This window comes from Saccopteryx leptura, chromosome 1 (assembly GCF_036850995.1).
Source record: "Saccopteryx leptura isolate mSacLep1 chromosome 1, mSacLep1_pri_phased_curated, whole genome shotgun sequence".
NCBI lineage: Eukaryota > Metazoa > Chordata > Mammalia > Chiroptera > Emballonuridae > Saccopteryx > Saccopteryx leptura.
In genome coordinates, this window is record NC_089503.1 from 173,806,633 (window position 1) to 173,818,726 (window position 12,094).

At 41.0% G+C, this 12,094-nt stretch overlaps 1 non-coding gene across 1 annotated transcript; it reads left to right on the forward strand.

The window, feature by feature from the left end:
• Positions 1–2,402: 2,402 nt before the first annotated feature.
• Positions 2,403–2,539, forward strand: LOC136389835 (small nucleolar RNA SNORA20). Its single transcript, XR_010748397.1, has one exon. It is a non-coding gene; the product is annotated as a small nucleolar RNA SNORA20 (small nucleolar RNA).
• The last annotated feature ends 9,555 nt before the right edge of the window (positions 2,540–12,094 follow it).

Sequence of the window (12,094 nt, forward strand, 5' to 3'; positions counted from 1 at the left end):
TCCCACTGGGATAGGGCAAACCCCCAGAATAGGCAGAGTCCTGCGACTGAGCAAAGGTGCTCTCACACCTGCCTGCGGTGCTGAGGTTTGCGCCGGGGTGCGGTACATAACCCCACCCACAGAGGCGGGGTGATGTCAACCGGTTTGTCAACCCGGTTAGGTAATCATAGCTCCTCCCATGGAGGAGAGGTGGAAACCGCAGCAGCAGCCCCAGCGGGCTGGCACTGGAAACGTCCATACCCAAATGCCCTAGGCAGCAGTGGCAGAGGGGGTGGGGGGCCTGCAGACAGACTATACCTAGGGAGAACAGAGGCCACACCCATTGAACTCCAGTGGCCCAACCCTTCTTATACACAGACAAAATGAGAAGGCAGAGAAATGCAACATAAATGAATCAAGAGAAATCCCCAGAAAAGAACCTAAATGAGTTAGATATAACCAAATTACCAGATGCAGAGTTTAAAATAACAACTCTTAGGATGCTCAAATATAAATGAAGGCATGGAAGCAGAGCAGAAAAAAGAAAAGAGATTCAAAAAGTCTGAGGAAACTCTAAGAGAGCGCTGTGACAACATGAAGAGAAATAACATCTGCATCAGAGGGGTCCCTGAAGAAGAAGAGAAAGAACAAGGGATAGAGACTTTATTGAATCATATCATAACTGAAAAATTCCCTAAATTAATGCAGAAAAAACTCTCACAAGTTCAAGAAGCACAGAGAACTCCATTAAAGAGAAACCCAAAGAAATCTACACCAAGACACATTGTAATTAAAATACCAAAGCTAAGCGATAAAGAGAAAATATTAAAAGCTGCTAGAGAAAAAAAAGCTATCACCTACAAAGGAGCCCCCATTAGGATGACATCTGACTTCTCAACAGAAACACTTGAGGCCAAAAGGGAATGGCAAGAAATATTGAAAATAATGCAGAACAAGAGCCTACAACCAAGACTACTTTATCCAGCAAGGCTATCGTTTAAAATTGAAGGAGAAATAAAAAGCTTCCCAGACAAAAAAAAACACAAAAACTCAAGGAATTCACTACAACCAAACTAATGCTGCAAGAAATGCTAACGGGCCTGTTGTAAACAGATCAAAGGGGAAAAAGAATATAGCAAAAGAGGAATACAGCTTTAAAGAATAAAATGGCAATGAACAACTACATATCAATAATAACCTTAAATGTAAATGGATTAAATAATATGGTCAAAAGACATAGGGTAGCTGCTTGGATAAGAAAACAGAACCCCTACATATGCTGTCTACAGAGACACACCTTAAAACAAAAGATGCACATAGACTGAAGGTAAAAGGATGGAAAAAAATATTTCATGCAAATGGAAATGAAAAAAGCTGGGGTACCAATACTTACATCAGACAAAATGGACTTTAAAACAAAGGCTATAGGAAGAAATAAAGAAGGTCACTACATAATGATAAAGGGAGCAATCCAACAGGAAGATATAACCATTATAAATATCTACGCACCTAATATAGGAGCACCTAAATATATAAAGCAGACTTTGATGGATATAAAGGGCGAGATCAACAGCAATACTATAATAGTTGGGGATTTCAATACCCCACTAACATCACTAGATAGATTCTCAAGAAAGAAAATTGACAAAGAAACAACAGACTTAAAGGACACACTAGATCAACTGGATTTAATAGATATCTTCAGAACCTGTCATCCTAAAGCAGCAGAATATACATTCTTTTCAAGTGCTCATGGTACATTCTCTAGGATAGACCACAGGTTAGGGCACAAAAGTGGTCTCAACAAATTTAAGAAGATTGAAATCATATCAAACACTTTCTCTGATCACAATGGCATGAAACTAGAAATCAACCACAACAGAAAAACTGAAAAATACTCAAACACTTGGAAACTAAATAGCATGTTATTAAATAACAAATGGGTTAACAATGAGATCAAAGAAGACATAAAAAAAATCCTAGAAACAAATTATAATGAGCATACATCAACTCAAAATTTATGGGATACAGCAAAAGTAGTCCTGAGAGGGAAGTTCATAGCATTGCAGGCATACCAAAGAAGCTAGAAAAAGCTCAAATAAACAACTTGACCCTGCATCTAAAAGAGCTAGAAAAAGAACAGCAAATAAAGCCCAGAGGTAGTAGAAGGAAGGAAATAATAAAGATCAGAACACAAATAAATGATATAGAGGTTAAAGAAACAATACAGAGGATCAATGAATCCAGGAGCTGGTTCTTTGTAATGGTAAACAAGATCGATGAACCTTTAACCAGACTCACCAAGAAAAAAAGAGAGAAGACTCTAATAAATGAAATTAAAAAAGAGAGTGGAGAAGTAACAACTGACACAACAGAAATACAAAATATTGTAAGAAAATACTATGAAGAACTATATGCCAAAAAATTAGACAACCTTGTTGCTATAGTCTTTTCAATGATATAAGTAGTTATATGCATGGGATAAAATAACATTGGGCCATTGTAAATTGAGATGGAATAACTGTTTCAAATCTCTTCTGCATACCTGGCCTAGACTTTGAAAAAAAATTAATTGATGCAGAAAAAGCATTTGATAAAATTCAGCACCCATTCATGATCAAAACTCTCGGCAAAGTGGGAATACCAGGAACATACCTCAACATGATAAAGGCCATCTATGACAAACCCACAGCCAACATCATACTCAATGGGCAAAAGTTAAAAGCAATCCACTTAAGATCAGGAACAAGGCAGGGGTGCCCCCTTTCACCACTCTTATTCAACATAGTCCTGGAAGTCCTAGCCACAGCAATCAGACAAGAAGAAGAAATAAAAGGCATCCAAATTGGAAAAGAAGAAGTAAAACTATCATTATTTGCAGATGATATGATATGGTATATAGAAAACCCTCAAGTCTCAGTCAAAAAACTACTAGACCTGATAAATGAATTCAGCAAGGTGGCAGGATATAAAATTAATACTCTGAAATCAGAGGCATTTTTATACACCAACAATGAATTGTCAGAAAAAGAAATTAAGAAAACAATCCCCTTCACTATTGCAACCAAAAATATAAAGTACCTAGAAGTAAATTTAACCAAGGAGGTTAAAGACTTATACTCAGAAAATTATAAAACATTAATAAAAGAAATTCAAGGAAGATACAAACAAGTGGAAACATATACCGTGCTCATGGTTAGAAAGAATAAATAACATTAAAATGTCTGTATTACCCAAAGCAATTTATAAATTCTATGCAATACCAATTAAAATACCAATGACATACTTCAAAAATATAGATCACATATTCCAAAAATTTATATGGAACCAAAAGAGAACACAAATAGCCTCAGCAATCTTGAAAAAGAATAAAATAACACTTCCTGATATCAAGTTATATTATAAGGCCATTGTAATCAAAACAGCCTGGTACTGACATAAGAACAGGCATATAGATCAATGGAACAGAACAGAGAACCCAGAAATAAACCCACACCTTTATGGACAACTGATATTTGACAAAGGAGGTAAGAGCATACAATGGAGTAAAGACAGCCTCTTTAATAAATGGTGTTGGGGAAATTGGACAGCTACTTGCAAAAAAATGAAACTAGACCCCCAACTTACAAAAACAACATTCACAAAAATAAATTCAAAATGGATAAAAGACTTAAATGTAATCCGTGAAACCATAAGCACCTTAGAAGAAAACATAGGCAGTAAACTCTCCAACATCTATCACAGCAATATATCATATTTGCCGATTTATCTCCACGGGCAAGTGAAATAAAAGACAGAATAAGCAAATGGGACTATATCAAACTAAAAAGCTTTTGCACAGCTAAAGACAATAAGAACAGAATTAAAAGACAAATTACACAATGGGAGAACATATTCGACAATACGTCTGATAAGGGGTTAATAACCAAAATTTATAAAGAACTTGTAAAACTCAACATCAGGAAGACAAACAATCCAATCAAAAAATGGTCAGAAAAATGGATAGACACTTCTTGAAAATCGAACTGCCTTTTGACCCAGCTATCCCACTTTTAGTAGTATACCCCAAGAACACTATAGCACTGTTTCAAAAGGACAAATGCACCTCCATGTTTATGGCAGCATTGTTCACAATAGTGAAGATTTGGAAACAGCCCAAGTGTCCGTCAGTGGACGAGTAGATTAAAAAGTACTTATATACTATGGAATACTACTCAGCCATAAGAAATGATGACATCGGATCATTTACAACAACATGGATGGACCTTGATAACATTATACTGAGTGAAATAAGTAAATCAGAAAAACTAAGAATTATATGATTCCATACATAGATGGGATATAAAAATAAGATTCAGAGACATGGACAAGAGGTTGGTGGTTACAAGGGGGGGGGGGAGGAGAGGGAGAGGGTGGGGGGAGGGGAGGGGCACAAAGAAAACCAGTTAGAAGGTGACTGAAGACAATTTGACTTTGGGTGAGGGGTATGCAACATAATCAAATGTCAAAATAATCTGGAGATGTTTTCTCTGAACATATGTACCCTGATTTATCAATGTCACCCCATTAAAATTAATAATAAATAAATAATTGAAATTTTTTTCAACAACAATAAAAAAATAAAATAAATTAGCAAAAAAATATATAAAACACATGCATCTCTTTGTCTGTTTCAATCTTTCCTTAAGGCCATATTGAGAGCCACCCACAGCTGTTTTGTGGGCACAGACTAAGAGACTCTACTTCCCAGGCCTGTGGGCCAACATACTTCCCCTCTGTGTCTTTCTTTTGGTCATGAAGGCTGTTCCTCCTGCCATCCTGTAGCCAGGTGGTACAGGACAGAGCAATCATGAACTCTTACACCCTTCTTCTAATACGCGGTTGTCACTCATCAAATACATATCAACTTGACCTCCAACTCCCTTTGCTCACTGTCTCCACTCCCCCTCCCCAAGCTGAATGTTCTCCTTCTCCATCGCTGTCTGTCCACATCCTCTCTATGATTCAGGGTTCAAAACAAGTCCCAAGGTCCTGTGCCATAAGATTCTTTCCCCCACTCTGGATCTCTCTGGCATCCCTTTCAATTATACTTCTCGGCACTTGTCACAGTGATTCATATTCTGCGTGCTCCTATGAATCACCTGGGGACTACTTAAAAAACACAGACCTTAACCAGACAGACTTCATCAGATTCTCTGTGGGTAGCTACAGGCATCTGTGGTTTGATAGAGCTTCATGGGTGATCCTAATGTACATATTGGGCTGAAAAACCCAGGTAATATATAGATGACTAATTTTAGTATTTAGTCATACCATGCTATTGTTCCTTATCTGTTTTATGAGTTTATGCTTTGTGAACTCCCAGAGGGCATGTCTTACTTTCCTACCTAACCCAATGTTAGGCAGAGAGGGCTGAAACTTTTCAATGAATATTCTGATATCTAATTCTGTAAGTAGGGAAATCACCTAAGTGTTCAACAAGCACTTTTGAACACCTTTACTGGTCCAGGCAGGCATGGGAGCATTGAAGAGAACAGCAGTGAGTCTTTTTAGACTGGGCTAACAGGGAAAGGTTGTGGAGAATGCTATTTGCTATGATTAAGATGACTATAAAAGAGCATAGCAGAATATGGAATAGGCCCCTGATTTTCTGAGATTTCTGAGTATCTTGAGGAAATTCAAATATTTGTGCCATCAACATTCTATACCTCCCAAATGCACCTACATCCCCCTGTCCCAAGATGACTGCTCAGTTGTAAGAACCACGGATGGCCTTCCTGCTAAAGGAAGCTAAGGGCATGCATGAGGCACATGAGTGAGAGCATGTGTGTTTGTCATGCGCTGACCTGAGCTGCCTCCTGGTATGTACAGACAGGGTGCTGCACGGGTCAAGTCTGTAGCTTTCTGCAGTCCGCTGCATCTCTCTGCTCCTGGGGCTGCCCTGGGCAAACTGGTCAGAGAGGGTTTTCATAGGTGCCCACTCTGTCCTTCCCACATCCTTTTTCTTCCACCCCTGGGTGTCTGCTATCCTCAGGCTCTCTCCTGCTCCTACATTTAGCAAAACCTATTCTTAAGAATGGATTTATAATTAAATTCACAGAAAGGTGCACTTTACCAATAAAGCATTTACATCTTCCCAAATGAATAAGGACACTAGCTTTTAATGAATCCATCCACTATCCCTGCTCTGCTATGTTGAGGGATTATTAACAAATGAAATGGAAAGGTGCCCCCCCCCACGGCACATGACACAGAGGTGGGTGCTTCCTCTTCCTCCCTCCTTGTAAACTGAGCTTCTCTTGTTGCCTCCCCAGAGGATTGCACACTGGGTCTTGAGTTCAGATGCCACTCTGAAATCTGCTGTCTTCTCTGGGTTTTTTTTTTTCTTTTTTTCTGAGTACCTGGTTGCTTTGTTCCCAACTCTTTCCAAAGACACAGGGTTACTTTCTAAACTGGGCCACTGGTTTACCCTAAAGCTTGGGGAAAGGTCAGTTTCCCATGAGAATTACTATCTTGGTAAATGATCCTTTGAGCAGAATGCATCATTTTGTAGTCAATATACACACCATGCCCATCTCCAGGCAATATCACTCTCTATACATAATACCACCCTTCTATAGGTACTGTGACAGCAATTTATGTGCCCCAAGGGACCATAAATAGCTCCCACCTCATAGACATGTCTGAGAAGTCAATGAAATAATACAGGTAAAGAACATAGAACTCCCCAAAAGTCAACTTTATTATTACTACTTTCCCTTTTGAACAGACATTTGATAATCTGGTGTTTCTCAAGCTACTTTCATTAGTGCTTCTTCCTCCATTCTTCCTCCTTTAATAGTGTTTCCATTAATGGTGATTGTAACAGTTACAGAGTTAAGAATGAATAGTAAATCCTCTCGTAGTGCCTCCTAATTATCATCACTTCCTCAGCAGCAATAAAAAAAGAAAGAGTTCTGGTGGGAAAAGCATTCCCCGTATTGCTCCAGCCCTCCCTCACTTCCCGTTACTTATGACAGTGAACTTCAGAGCTGTCTTGTCTGCACTTTGCTTTCATTAAGAATTGAATCACCTTTTCAAAGAGGTGGGGATCCCTGCTTGGTTAATGCCGACCCAGTGGCAACATCAAGAAAAGCGGGCAAAATTTAGCTTCCAATGTCCTAAACACCTACTTAGGATGCTTTGTTCGAGAGAGAGAGAAAGACAGTGATTATTTCTGAGATTCTAAAAGCAAGTAACTTATCACCACATTAACAGAGCTAACGGGAAATCGACTTAGTAGCATAAAACAGCAGCGAAATATACACCTGTAGACAGAGAAGACAGACTCCACGTTAAAATTTTGGGTTGTAGGGAAAGGGTGTCTGTGGAGTGATTTCAAATTAATGTGTCATTATGGAAATGGCCAAGACTACTCAGGGACGTTATCCTCCAGATGTACCACGTGACACTGTTTTATTACGCTAGAACAAAATCAAACAGTCCAATGGCAAAACCTGTTCTTGCACAAGCCAGTTCACTGGTGTGATGTTCTGTAGGGCTGACTGTAGGAGCCTTCATGGGGATTCATGCCCTGCCTTTAGCTGGAGAAGAAGACCACTCCCTTCCTTTTGATCTTGACTGGTGTGCCCAAATCAGGACAGACTTCTGAAATGGTCAAGTCCACGCAACATCAAGATCCAGGTAGGTTCTGGATTTCCTCTGCATGCCTGGCTGGTCCTCCCTAGTGTGTTCCTGATACCTGTTGATTCGTTTTCTGGTTTCTCTCCGTGGCTGACTGCTTCCTTGTAATACCATGCAATTAACAACTGTTGCGTTGGACTAGGGGCATGCACAGCTGGCTTGCATGGACCCCATTCTTTAATTTTAGGTTTGGGCACCTGCCATCTATTACATCTCCCTATCTTAATAGTGATGGTTCAATCAATACAAATAAACTTCAGTGGCCCTCAGCTACAGGTAAACCATGCCAGCAGAAACCAATGAGGTGTGATAAACTCTATGTCACATAATGCTGAGACTCTAAATCTGGTTTTCTGGTTATCGGAGCCCTCCCACAGACACCAGGGCTTGGTTAAGAAATCCCCCTGCCTTTCCCAACTTAGCTCATAATGATCTCATATAAAAATCTGGACTTCTCAGAAGAGGTGCTGGAACAAGGGGATCTATGAGGGCTGCATGGTTCCTACTATTTGATGAAATCTGGACCGAGTCCAGTTTGACTGTCAGAGTCTGGTCGAGTCTCTCTCAAGGTCATCCCTGGACCACTGGTGTCAGAATCCGGTGTTGTTAATGCTCCCCCTCCAGTCCTACTATTCATTCACAATTTCTGCACTCAATGTTCAGAAAGCTGAAGTTGAAACAAGCTTGCTGTTGATTTGTGTAGTCGATTCCCCTGCCGGAATCGAATGATACACGAAGTTAAGATAATTCTAGGAGAGTTTTAATACAGAAACTATTTTCAAAGAGGCAGCCAGGGTAAGGGGAAACCAAAAATGCAGAGCTCTGTCTTGTAAGAACCCTGGGTAAGGTATAGAAAAGAGTGGTTACTGTGACCTACCTGCAGGAGAAGAGTTGTTTGTGGATAGACAAGACAGGACATCCTTGGGATTCTTCTGAGGGATTCGACCAGCCCTTTTTGGCCCCACAGAGGGGGGAACCAGGGGAATAAACAGCCCAGCTTGTCTTTGCTCCTGACCACCCACCTGCACTGGCCGGACATAGTGGGAAGCCAGAGGCCAGGAACATACAGGTCAGGCCCTGGGTCACAGGGCAGGGTGGAGAAGATGGTGAGTGGATACACAGTGCCAGCCAGAGACTGGCCAGCAGTGGATTCAAGAACACCGAGCCTTGAGACGTGCTGGAGGAAACTTTTACCCTGTCACTATCTAATCAAGGCCAGTCTCAGTTCCTAAGAAAGCAAGAGAGGGAGAGAAGTTGAGGACAGAAAGAAACTGAAAACCCAATTCTGGAATATTCAGGGAAAGCCAGAGACCCAGGAAAAGCAAAGTAGGCAGTTGGACAAATGTGAACAACTCTAGACTCAGCTTGCCTGGAGTTCTCCAAATTCCCCCTCATGCTTCCCAGTAAATGATACCTCCCTCCCTTTGTTTCTTTGCCCAGCTTCCTTGTACCTGACACTTCTCCCCAATGCTGAACAAAAATCTGACACGGGTGTCTGAGGGACCCTTAGAGAAGTATGTCCAGCACTTTTTTTTTATTAAGTGGGAGATGAAGAGGCAGAAAGACAGATTCCTGCATGCACCCCAATCAGGATCCACCCAAAAACCCCACTAGGGGGTGATGCTCTGCCCATCTGAGGCCAGTGCTCTGGTGCTCAGCAACAGAGCTATTTTTATCACCTGAGGTGAGGCCATGGAGTTATCTTCAGAACCCAGGGCCAACCTGCTTGATTTGAGCCATGGCTGCAGGAGGAAGAGAGAGGAGACAGAGAAGGGGAAGGGGTGGAGCAGATGGTCACTTTTTCTGTGTGCCCTGACCAGAAATCGAATCCAGGACTTTCACACTCCAAGCTGATGCTTTACCACTGAGCAAACAGGCCAGGGCTATCCAGCACTTTTAAAAATACTCTTTTGAGAAGCTAGGTAAAATATAAGATTACCTAAATGGTCTCAAAATCATGTCTCCAGACTAGGAGTTGCTGCCTGCTCTCTAAAAGTGGTCATTTATCTCATGGGTATTGTAGCCATTAACCCAGCAGAACCTATTTCAAATCCACCTTTTCCTCAATAACAAAAATGCATATTTTTTTTTCCTTTTGATGACACATGTTACCCTCCAACTTTATTTTCTCTGGCTAGAAAGACTCCTTCTAGTTTTACATGGCTAGATTCCAGTATCTTACTGCACTGGAGTCCATATGAAGCGAGGGAGTAACATTAGGAGGCATAGCTGGGCTATAGCTGGGAAGAACAAAGGCTAAGCACAAAATTTATTAACTTATCCTCTCCCCTCTCTGCTTTTCACTGGGAATGAAATCTAAATATCTCTCTGTTCCCCATACCCAATGATCCATCCAAGTGCACAAACATTTTGCTAGAAACAAGAAAATTCACAAGGGAGGAAGAATACACAATAATAGTTACCATTTGTCGAGCACATAATATACACCTGACAATCTTCTAAATACTTACTATGGTTTCTTTTTTCTAAGCCTCACAGTGACACCCCGAGGTGGGTACTGTGATTATTACCATTGTTTCAAATGTAGCAGTGGGGCTGTAGAGTGGGGATGTACCTTGCCTGGAAACCCACTGCTACTCAATCTTAGAGCCAGGATTAAAGCCAAGGCAGTAAACCTTCAAAGTCTGAGCCCTTGACCACAAAGCCATCCCTGCTGCCTCTCCTAGCAGTGAGAGCTCCTGTGTTTATATGAATCCCTGTTTCCATTCATTATTCCTTCATCATCAGTCAGCATCCATAGAACCCCAGACACTGGTGGTACCCAGCTGAGTAAGGCTGGTCTCCGTCAAGCAGGAGCAGCCTGAGTCTACAGAGCAGAAGAGGAGAGTGATGTATCCTTTCAACACTTATGAGAGACATCACAGGGGTGTGAATAGAGTTCCATGGAAAGATAGAGAGGAAGAGACTAATTTTGTTAGGGAAGTTGTGGAAAACTTCATGGAGGACATAATATTTAAGCCCACTTAGTAAATGTTGAGTGAATGAATGAATGAATGAATAGCAGAAGCTTATTGGGCAGAGAAGAGGGTGATAAATGAAGGAAACAGCAGGTGGTTCTATGAGGACAGCAGTTACATGCTGTTTATCACTTTTTGCATAACTTTGCATCTATTCTGAGCTTCAACAGGAATGCTGAGAAATTCAAAATCTGGAAGCCCAGGTGCCCTGGTGACCCTAAGTTTTCTGCCCCAAAATATCTAGTTTATATCTTAATAGCCTGCAAGGCTATTTTGTACAGAGACACTCCTTTTCCATTTATGCTTTACTTTAGGGTGCCTTTGCTGGTGTCCTGAGGACTCGTAGAAAGCAAGCTACTAGCTTTATCAAGGTATAGTTTATGCATAATAAAAACTTGATCATTTTGGGTGTGCAATTCAATGAGTTTTGGCATATGTATACAGTAATGTAACCACCCTTACAATCAAGTTGTAAAACAGGTCCTTTAATCTCCAATTTTCCTAATGCCCATTAGCAATGAATCCTCTCTCCTGAGCCCTGGTCTGTGGGATCTACTGATCTTTCTGTCACCTTAGTTTTGCTTCTATAGAATTTTATATACCATATTTCCCCACGTATAAGATGTTCTCAGGTATAAGATGCACCTTAGTTTTGGGGCCTGAAATTTGAAAAAAAAAGATATTACATGAAGTTATTGAACTCAAGTTTTATTCATCATAAAATTCATACAACTCCTCATCACTGTAAAACTCCCATCCATTAGCTTGTCCTACTCTGTGTCTGATAACGAAGCACTGTCTTCATATATTGCCTGGTCCTCAGTTCCCTCTATGGCATTTGAAATGCCACGACCACTGTATAAGATGCACCCACTTTTTAGACCCCAAATTCTTCAAAACAGGGTGAATCTTATACATGGGGAAATACAGTAGGTATCATCCAACAGTGAGTAGCTGTTTAGCCTAGGTTCTTTCATTCAGAAAATGCTTTTGAGGAGATGACGTCAGAGTAATGGTGGGGTAGGAAGCGATACCGATAAATCTCCCCCAAAACTCAACAAGATCTTCAACCAGAAACAGAAAAACCTATACTTGGAGCCTCCAGATGCTTCGCAATACACTCAAAGGTATGGTCGAGTGAAAAATTGGCTAAATATATAACCAAACCCCGAAGGAAATAGGGAGTAAGAAATGCTCCGCCTTCCTCACTAACCTAAACAGGGCGGCTTTCTCTGGTAACTGTGAATATAGAAACTGAGGCGGGCAAAGGGGGTGAATAGATCCAGGCTGCGGCACAAACGGCCGAACCAGGCTGTAGCATGGAGATCCAAGCCGAGGAAAAACTAATCCTGTGGCAACCCGGGCAATATAAGCTAACACTCGCACCAAACCCAAACAAAGAAAGACAAGCGGGGAAGCCATTTTACCCGATCTCCTGGTCGGTGCGCAGTTAG